At 41.7% G+C, this 9,794-nt stretch overlaps 1 pseudogene across 1 annotated transcript; it reads right to left on the bottom strand.

The window, feature by feature from the left end:
* Positions 1–2,042: 2,042 nt before the first annotated feature.
* Positions 2,043–2,457, bottom strand: LOC308440410 (glutathione S-transferase 3, mitochondrial-like; annotated as a pseudogene). The gene has a single exon. The product of its transcript is annotated as a glutathione S-transferase 3, mitochondrial-like (transcript).
* Positions 2,458–9,794: the final 7,337 nt, after the last annotated feature.

Below are 9,794 nucleotides of genomic sequence, written 5' to 3'. Positions count from 1 at the left end.
TTCCTATACAACCTGGGGAATGTGGACTACATATCATCCAAGAGAGTGTTATGCAACTGTAGCCCAGGCTACCCCGGAGCTGACCACAGGAGGGCAACAAGGGTGAAGTCAACTTGGCGCCGACACCGAGCTACCTTTCTGTCTTGATAACAGAAAAGGCTTCTGTAAACATCTGCTACAGGTGGTGGCCCTCTTGACAATGCATCAAATGTACCCTCTGAAGAGGTTTTGTCATCAGCATCTCTCAAACAGCAATTACTAATTCTTTCCAGGGTGCTATTCTATCCATTTATGACTTCCAGGAAATGGAAATGACACACTTTGGCAAGTTCTTCTGTTGTCACTGTATCTTGTATTCCACATCGTATGTCACCCGTTGTGTGTTTAGTCACATTTTACTTTGCAAATGGAAGAGACTTTTATGTGTTCGTAGCACAGTTAACATATACAGATACTTTTATGAAACCTCAGAGGATAACAAGGTTTTCTGACGGAGTCTCCCTGTGTGCCAGTTTTATTATCTTCTGAGAGATAGTTTCTTCCTACTCTTAACATGAATCTCAATTTTTTAGGCAGGCCCTCAAATAGTCTTATATACTAGTGTTGTTTAGATGAGAGCCTCCGGTTGCTGTTTTTGCAGATATTACTGGCCTCTGTTTGGGGAGGAATATGAGACTCTGTGGTTTGTCTTTTCTCTAGCTACCAACTTCAGACTTTGATTTCATTGCAATTGTGAGTATATAGAAGTCACCCCTGCACTGATAAGAAGGGTTTGGGGGAATGTGTGGCACTATTATAAGTTTAATGGTATCACCAATAGTTTTTTTTTTTTTTCAGTTGATGTACAACTCATTACATCAAAGAGATCTCAGTTTGTTTCACAAAGTATGGATTTTCTCTTGTTTCTGTTTAAATGAAGTGAAGCCAATATAATGTTAAATTTAAATATTAGCTGCCTGTTTCTAGACTGTAAACCGTAGCACTCGCCAGGAAACTGTGTTGCATTTCTCAACTTGTTTTAGTAATTGTTAATAGTAGGAACAGTTGCTAAGAGTTTTTAAAGGGTGCATGCATGCGTGTCTCTCTGTGTGTTTATGTGAATGCCTGTATGTGGGTGTGTGCACATCAGGTGCCTAAGAGGTCAGAAGAGGAAGTTGGATCCCCTGGAGCTGGGGTTATAGGTGAGCCATTATTACTCAAGCCCTGGCTATTTAAAAATTATGAAATAATCCCCACCTTTGAGAATCTGTGTGGTTCACCAGTATATCATTTCCTAGGGCCAGCAAGATGGCTCAGTGGAAAAAGGAGGTTGCCATACAACCCTGACAACCCTAGCTGGGCCTCTGGAACCCAACCTAAAGGTAGAAGCAAAAAAGTAAAGACTTTATAGATTTAAAAAATCGTAAATTTGTAGTACAGCCCATGTCTCATTGTATTATTATTATTGCACTTAAGCTAGATTCTGAGGTGTGAGCTGTGCTCTTTCTTACAATACCTATTTATTTTACATGCAGTGGAGTTCCTTTCATGATGGCAAGAATAAATTAACACATCTCAGTGAATCTCTTACACTAACATTGGCTCTAATCAGACACAGCAAGAGCGCATGAAGCAGAAGGTAATAATACAACTCATCAGTTGGTATAGGAGTCAGAAATCTTTGTAAGGCCCTGAACTTACAGACCATATTTTTACAGCTAAGGACCTGTGCCTAAAGTGCAACAGCATCTGTAAGTAATAACAGTAATAAGTAATGACACACTTATATGTCATATAATGACCTCATAAGTAATGACCGTCTATAGATATTGGCCATATTTGAATTCCAGCATATAGTCAACCCCCATCCTACTGCCCAGGTTTAGTTTCATCCAGAGGATATCATTAGTGGGATAAATATTTAAAATATATTTCTTTTTTTTTTTTAGGTACGAGGCTGATGCCAGATACGTTTTTATTATATTAGAACAAAAAACAGTGGAACTGGAAGAAGTAAGGGTAAGTTGTTCGAGTGGAGTGAGAGTTGAAAGGCCTCCCATTCCTCAGTGGCAGGATCTGGACCCACAGCTTAGGCCAGACATAATCCAGCCCAGATGCTGGAAGGCAGAGCATACAGCTGTGCCTATCAAGGCCAAGAGGGCAAGAGAGCCCACAGCTCCTCAGTACCGCTTGCTAGGGTCTCCTGTGTAGTAGCCATATGCGTATAGAACTCGCCCAATAATCCAGGCCAGGGCCAGGCAAGAAGCTATCTATGTGAGGGTGGTAAACACCTCCCACGGTTAGGAAAAATAGGAAGGGAGGGTACACCCCCAACATGTTCTGGTGGGCGCGCTGAATGCTGTTGAGCACATGCCCATTCTCAGGATCTGTGCTATACATGACAGGGTGGAACACCTTCACAAAGCTGGCAGCACCAGAGAGAAGCACAAATCCATAGTCCTTAGAGAGGACAGCCATCTTGGCTCTGGCTCACCTTGGTGCACCTGGTACAGACCCGAGAGGCGCAGCCCTGCCTGGGTGCGGCTCTCTAGAACCTCCTTTACAGTTCAGTATTTTGGCATATTGAAATGTGACCATCAGCAGCGATTAAAGCATGCCCACCCCACGGTACTGATGAGTTAAGTGTTCATTTGTATATAGTACTAGTAACTTTTCTATGCTTTTCCAGATGTAGGTGAAATTTGTACATGTTTAGTCTTTGTATTAATATTTTTAAGCATTCTATTTAATATATCATGGGGGTATCCACAAACTAATAACTATAACTTACAGACTTTATATTAGATATAAATTATGCACTAAAATATAATGAGCTATTTATTTTGAATAATTTAAGTCAATAAAAAATGTACTTTTCTCCTACATGTGATGCTGTTGTGGATAATTATAAAACTATGATATTTATGTTCCTACTTACATGATTGTACAGTAATATAAGTTCATTGTCTGTGGGTACCTTCGGTTTCTGTAAGTAATGTGAGATTAATCTTAAATGATTTATCGGCTAACCCAGGGCAGTGGTTCAGTGACAGTGCTGGTTTCCATAGACCTGTGTTTGCTGGCTTTAACAGCCCACTAGTTAATCTAATAGATGAAGTACTATTCTAAAAACTTAAGCCTAAGTTCAATGTTACGTGACCATGGATTTATAAATTTAAGAAAGTTTTCAGGTTCTTCATGATGGAAGGGGTACTTGCATTTCTTCAAGAACTGTCCAAGAACTTTTTAATAACTAGAAATCACCAAGTGTTTCCAAATTTAAAACATCTTCATGAACTCTTTAGGCATATATTAGGATAATGATTTTCCTGTTCATTTTGACATGATTTCAGAACCATATAAATAATCTCATATGCTCTTCATCCAGGTTGATGGGCTCTCCGCATTTCTCTCTCCTGTTTCTGTTCCCTTCCTTTCCTCTTCTCTCCTCTCATTTCTGTTTATCTATGTCACTCATTTTCTGAACTACACATTAGTTACATACATGATGTGCACATTGGCCAATGTCTAACTACATGTACTTTTCACAGGCTTGAGGATGTTCCTTTAAGTCTGGTTTAAAATGTAAGAACATCACACACGTCATCACTAGTTAAAGTATGCCATACATATTGCAGATTCCTACATTGCACTAATTGCTTTAGTCAGAGTCCATACATTCTTCCCTTCCATGGGATCAAACAGTGTTTACAGAAGACATCTCTCTTTCATACTAGTTAACCAAAATCAATTCTTTAGTCTGTCTTTGATGACATTGGTATTCTTGAGAGGTAACACCTTTCAGGTTTTGAGATTCCTCATTTTCTGATTTTTTTTTTTTTTCCTTTGTGAAAGCGTTGAGGGCATGCTTGTGTGGTAGAAATGCTTTAAATTGTGCATTGTCTTCAATAAAAATTACTTATATTATTGTTTTTATTACTACTATGTTTTGACTCAAGCTCTCACAGTCTATTCCAAACTGTATAATATTGCTATGTAGACCAGGCTTGCCTCAAACTCAAGGCATTCCACATTTCTCAGCCTCCCAAGTGCTAGAATACAGGTATCTTGGACTACATTGTTGACTATTATTTTATTATTACTGTTAGTATAACCAATTTATACATTAGTCTGTGCTTTAGTTTAATTTTTCATTGCTTTGATAAAACAGTCTGAATAGCTTAGTGAGAACAAGTTTATTTGGCTTGTCCTTTCATGTTATAGTCCATCACAGCAGGGAAAATCACAATGGCAGAAGATTCATAGAAATAATCACTTGGCATTCATAATCAAGAATGGGATGGTAAATGGTGCTCAACTTGCTTTCTTTTATGCAATCCAAGATCTTGCCTAAGGAATGGCACCACCCACAATGCACATGCTTTCCCACCTCTGTTAGTGCAAGAATTATAATCCTTCTTAAATATGCTTATAAGTCTCATCACCCCAGTGATTCTAGATTTTATCAAATTGATAGTTCACACTAACCATCACAGATGGCTTGCTTTTTAGTCTCTTTTCACTTTCAAAAGTCCGTGATTCGGATCTTACTCAGAGTTCTCAGTGTGGGCTGGGCTAATTTTGGTCCCTGCCTCTTCTCATGAGAAAAGACTTGAAATGTACCATTTTTGCTTCCAAGTTTCTTATCCCCTTAGAAATACCTTAGGTGGAATATCCAAGTACTCAAGAAACAGCCAAAGGAAATTAATTTTAAGATTTCAACATCCGTCACTCACACCAGTGTCTTGTGTAACCGAGTTGATGACACTGTTGGCTATGTGACAAACTCTCTTTCCCCACCTTAGCTTGCAAATCTGCCCTATACCCAGATGACAGCCTAGCCCCAAATAGTTCTGGTTGCAGGAGTATGTATTTGAACATTTGTAGCTTGTTGAACTAGTTCCTCCGTGTTCTATGGACACAGATTGTATAGTTAACACATTTTTTCTTCTTTTTTAAAATTACTTTTTATATAGTTTTAAGAAGGATCAATGTAGATGGCTTGATGAAAAATCATCCCCATTTTGCTTAAAAACTTCTAAACATAACAGGATACCATTTGAGGGTTAAATAAATACTCCTTAGTTACATGGAATAACCTATTTGTTTTTGCTACCCTACCCTGAGATATAACTTAGATCCACACTGATAACTGAATTGATTTTTTTCTTTTTAATTTATCATTAGCTTTCAGCCACAGGGAAAGCTGTTTGGTGAACAGATGGCTGAGACCACTTCTGTCTGTGGCAGCAGCCCAGTCAGCTACGAAGAACCCCATCATCTGCTCTTCAATTGGCCTGGCCCACCCAAAAAGGGATGCTTGGCTTTCAGGGTAGATGGGATTATATTGCCTCATAGTTTAGATAACGTTTTCCCTCATAGGGTCAGGTCAGACCCTGCACTCTGATGTCATAAACTTCCAGACAAGTGGCAGAAATTCAGCACCATGGGATTACTTGGAAGAATTATCCAGGAGTCTCCAGAATACGGTGGAATGAATTATAAGTCATTGAGTAAGATGCTCACTTACCTCTTTTTGGAAACAAATTCCACTTGCTTCATCAGAGAATTGTGAACTTTTAAAACAAGGAGTGACTTTGGGGGTTACACATTTGAATGATTTTATAGCCAAGTCCACTAAGTGTACCTAATTCTTGTTCCACTGCAGGGACTCTGAGACAGAGATTCTGTTTATATGAAGTCCCCATGGCACTTTAAAGAGAACTGGTAAGGAAATATATTAGAGCTGAGTGTTGGCTCTAGCTAAAATTCTTCAACCACAATGGAGGTAAGGATTACTTAGATTGGGTCCATTTCTTGGATGGCATGTCAGAGAAATTATAATTTTATAGGCTACACTTTCTGCATCTTTCCTTTAATTCCAACCCCCAAAGATAACGCTCAAAAACTCCCAGGAAAAAAGTCTCCTGCTAAGAAATTGCACATTCAAGTCAAATATAAGAATCCTAATACCAGCTGAAAAGATCCTACGAATGCAAAGAAGCTTGGGGGATTCATAGGAGGTGGGTCTTATGATGCTGAAGTGGAGGTCTGAGAAGACACAGGTGGGGCTGGGAGTGAAGCCTCTGATTGACAGCCTTTGGTAGTCATGACATCCAAGACCTGGCTCAAGAGTGACAGTAAACAAGATGGTCCAGAGAACCTAAATCCAACAGCAGCCAATCCAACAGAGAATATGTGTCTACTAGGAAGTGGCCATGGGTATGAGTTCAACTAGTCCGTCTCCCTCTCTCAATACTTTAAATCTCTGCAGTGTTACCTTGATGTCATCACTTCTTCCAGCTATGGGGACTGGAGAGCTCCTTGACACTTCCTCTTAGTTCATGGGTTTTTCCATCGTTCCCCTTGTTAGAGTTGAAATCGGCTCATCGCAGTGATCCTGTTACCTCTTTTACCAATTAGCTAGTAACTGCAAGATGAACAGATCCTCAAGAAGCAAGCTTGATGGTTTAGGGAGACAAAGACTTATGGCCATCAATTCCTCACTGTTCAGCAGCTTGGACACTGCCAAGTACAGCTGCACGCTCAGGCTATCGAACCACGGAAGCATCAGTAGTAAATGCCCGGTACCTCGCTGCAGGTGGAAGGCACAGATGGTTAGCTGTCATGACACTTGTCCTTGTCAAAAATCACTGTTCTCTTTCTTGTCTCAGTATGACCTGTGCTAGCATAAAAGGAGCTCTGGGAGCTGGCGCAGATGGGAAGCAATGCCACCCAGAGTCTAGTTAGCTGTGACTATGCTTACGCTCCTTCATTTCTCCAGTCAGTTGCTTTGCCTATAAACTAGCAAAACCACACATAGGAACCACAGATGTAGACCAACAACAGGACAGCCAGAAGGATGCTTCAGGGTAGAAAACTGCATCCCTACTGACTGCAGTCTCCTTCACTTTTGGTCCTGATGGTCATCCTGTGAGATTCCAAAGCATTTGATGTTTTGGTGACAGCATAACCTGTAATGCCTAAGGTATCATAGTATAATTTGATTAATTTCTTTGATGGTGAAGTCATATATTCATTGTCTCTTACATAATACACCCCCTCCCCGCATGAGTGCACCCACACTGTTTATAAATCTAGAAAAGAAGAACGTGGGGAGGACTTTGTATTCACTGATTGATAATTTGATCTTGTGTTTCTGGGGATTCCTGTGATTATGGATAAGATGCTAAAAGGCTATAAACAAGTCCAGAAGACTGTAATCCTGGAAGAGGGGAAACCTAGCACAGCTCTAGGCTACCTAATGGCCATCAGTAAAGTTTTTTTTTTTTTTTTTTTTTTTTTTTTTTTTTTCATGGCCCTGTGGCCTCTGAATGTAAATCTGAGAAACATAAGAGGTTTGGACAGTTCCTAATCCCCATGGTTTATGTCTGGGTATGCTAAAGAAAAATGCTTCTCCAAGTGCATCCTAAGACTCAGTTGCAGTAATAAGCTCTCCAGAACAATTTATAATGCTGGGATTTAAAAAATACACAAAGACCTAAATATGAGGTGCACTTCTGAAATCTTTGTACTCAAGAGGTTCAGACAGGGGGATCTTGAAGTAGAGGCCAACCTGGATAATGTAGTGAGACTATCTTAAAAGAAACTTTCTGTAACGTGGGACAGTGGACTGTCCCCAGCATCCAGCCACCCACCTGAGATAGTCGATGTCGCCCTGCTCCCTACTAGATTCCTGTTCTGGAATACATGATCACATTCCCTACATAGGTCATGTAGCCCAGAACAGATAAGCTATCTAGATGTCTTGAGGGTTTAGCCGACAAATGTCCTTTCTCAGACATTCCTTCCTGGAAAAGGTATTTAATCTCTGGCCCACCCTGAGGTGGTGGTATTTTCCCGTTTTCCACAATAAATAATCAATAAACAGTTTGGAACCAAGGACTGTCTCTTCCATCAAGATCTGACATGGGGAACCATGGAGAAGGCCTTTGTCTATAGATCCACAGCCTAAGCCTCCTGAAAAAGGCCCCTCTGTGCTCCCAGAAAACTTCTGCTAAGCGAAGGACCATCACAAATGAACTAAGCTCGAATTCCCCATTCCCCTAGCCCTGATCTTTGTTTTCAGCCAGCATGGCAGGCCCATGGGTTCCCAGACCTTTCACTCCTTACTGCCCTATATAATTTCTAGCCATGCCTGAATGCCTGGGCACATGGAAACCCCAGCCTCCCACATCCTAGGCTGCAGTTTCCCACCCCCCTGAGTAGTGTATTCACCCAAGCCCCATCACTCAACAGTGGCAGCTCACAGTAAAGCAGTCTAGTACTCCACATTTCATCTGTCCAGCACCCCAGCAGCTTGGCAAAACGTGGACCCATATTATAAGAATTTTTTTTTTCATCCATACATGCCTTACTGAAAACTTTTCTCCTCTTGTAACACAGCCAGTCTTGCTAACGAGGTAAGTCATGTTTTTATTTTGTTTTTTTTCTAGGTCATTTCTTCCCACCTTACTGGTCTAGGAGTCGTCATCTGGGTCATGTCTGGCTAAAGAATGCGTTCTCCCACCTAGGACACAGAGCTTCTGGCTTTCAGATCTGGGTGAGCATGCAGCTGTGTGGGCAGATGGCTCTTGGACAGCCGCCATGTTGGACAGGGAGCAGCAGAGGAAAGCAGCATGCCAAGAGACAGACACACAGAGTCAGGGAAAGGGGGAGGATAGTTAGGAATGGGGAAGAGGGAGGGAGAGTGGTAAAGGAAACAGAGGCAACTTTTCCTGCTGATTTCATTCTGCAAGCCTCTGGAATCTTCTCACATAGAGCTTTCTTTTGAGCTTGATGTACCCTTCCACCCCAACCTGAACTTTTTCCTGAACAAGCCAGGACAGACTTTTCTTCTTCTGGCATCTGGCCAGCACTTAATTAAGACAAAAGACTTCATGCAGTCAGTCATGGCACCGTCTCCCCCTGAAAGGTCTCATTGTCCCCTTCATCCTCCCAACTGGCATTTATCTAACCTAAGCTGGACAGCAGTGTGGCTAACAGCCCAAGGGATGCAGGGATGAGCGAATACATTTGGGGATTTGAAATTTTTTCAAGTGTGAAATGGTTGAGAGTCTGGTTCAGGGAGAAAGTAGCACAGTGGCTGTCACTGGCCGTTTGAAAAGCAATGATAAGAGGAGGAAATTAGAGTTGGCGCCTCTCTTGCTAGAGGACATGAGAAAGCTTATGGGTAGAGATGAAAAGGGGCAGATTGGGAGTCACCACTTCCGGGAGTTTGGCAATGAGTTGATAGAGGAGTGGTGCAGTTTGGGTATTGTTCGACGGTTCCCTATTGATTCCTGGAGAGAAAGCCCGTGTCTTTCTAGTTTTGGAGATGTGGTACCTTTAAGAGGAGGAGCTTGGAGGAAGGTCCTCAAGTCAAGAGGGGAAACACTCTTTATGGGGACACTCACAGTTTCAGGAGAACGAGTTACTGGCAGTGGTGCCTGCTAGTCCCCCTTTGCTTGCTTCTGCATATGTGAACCCCCATTGTCCACCATGAGACCAAGCTGACATACCACTAGTTAGAGTTGAGCCACCACAGGTGTCATGCTCTCTAAAACTGTGAGCGGAATTAACCCCTATGCTTCCTGACTAGCATGCCTCAGGCATCCCACCCCAGTGTCAGGAAGCTGCTGATGCTAGCAGCTTGCCTTGAGCTTTGCATTTTTTTTCCTATCCTGGAACAGAATGACTGGTGTCCACAGGTCTGAGGGGTACAGAAAGCATTCGTTGAACACTGAGAGGAAGAGGTCACTTGGACTCTGCCCCAAATTTGTGTTTGGAGAGTTCACCACAAACCCTCACATCTT

This window comes from Micromys minutus (assembly GCF_963924665.1).
Source record: "Micromys minutus genome assembly, chromosome: 31".
In the NCBI taxonomy this organism is placed as follows: domain Eukaryota; kingdom Metazoa; phylum Chordata; class Mammalia; order Rodentia; family Muridae; genus Micromys; species Micromys minutus.
This window is presented reverse-complemented; position numbering and strand designations above follow the sequence as displayed.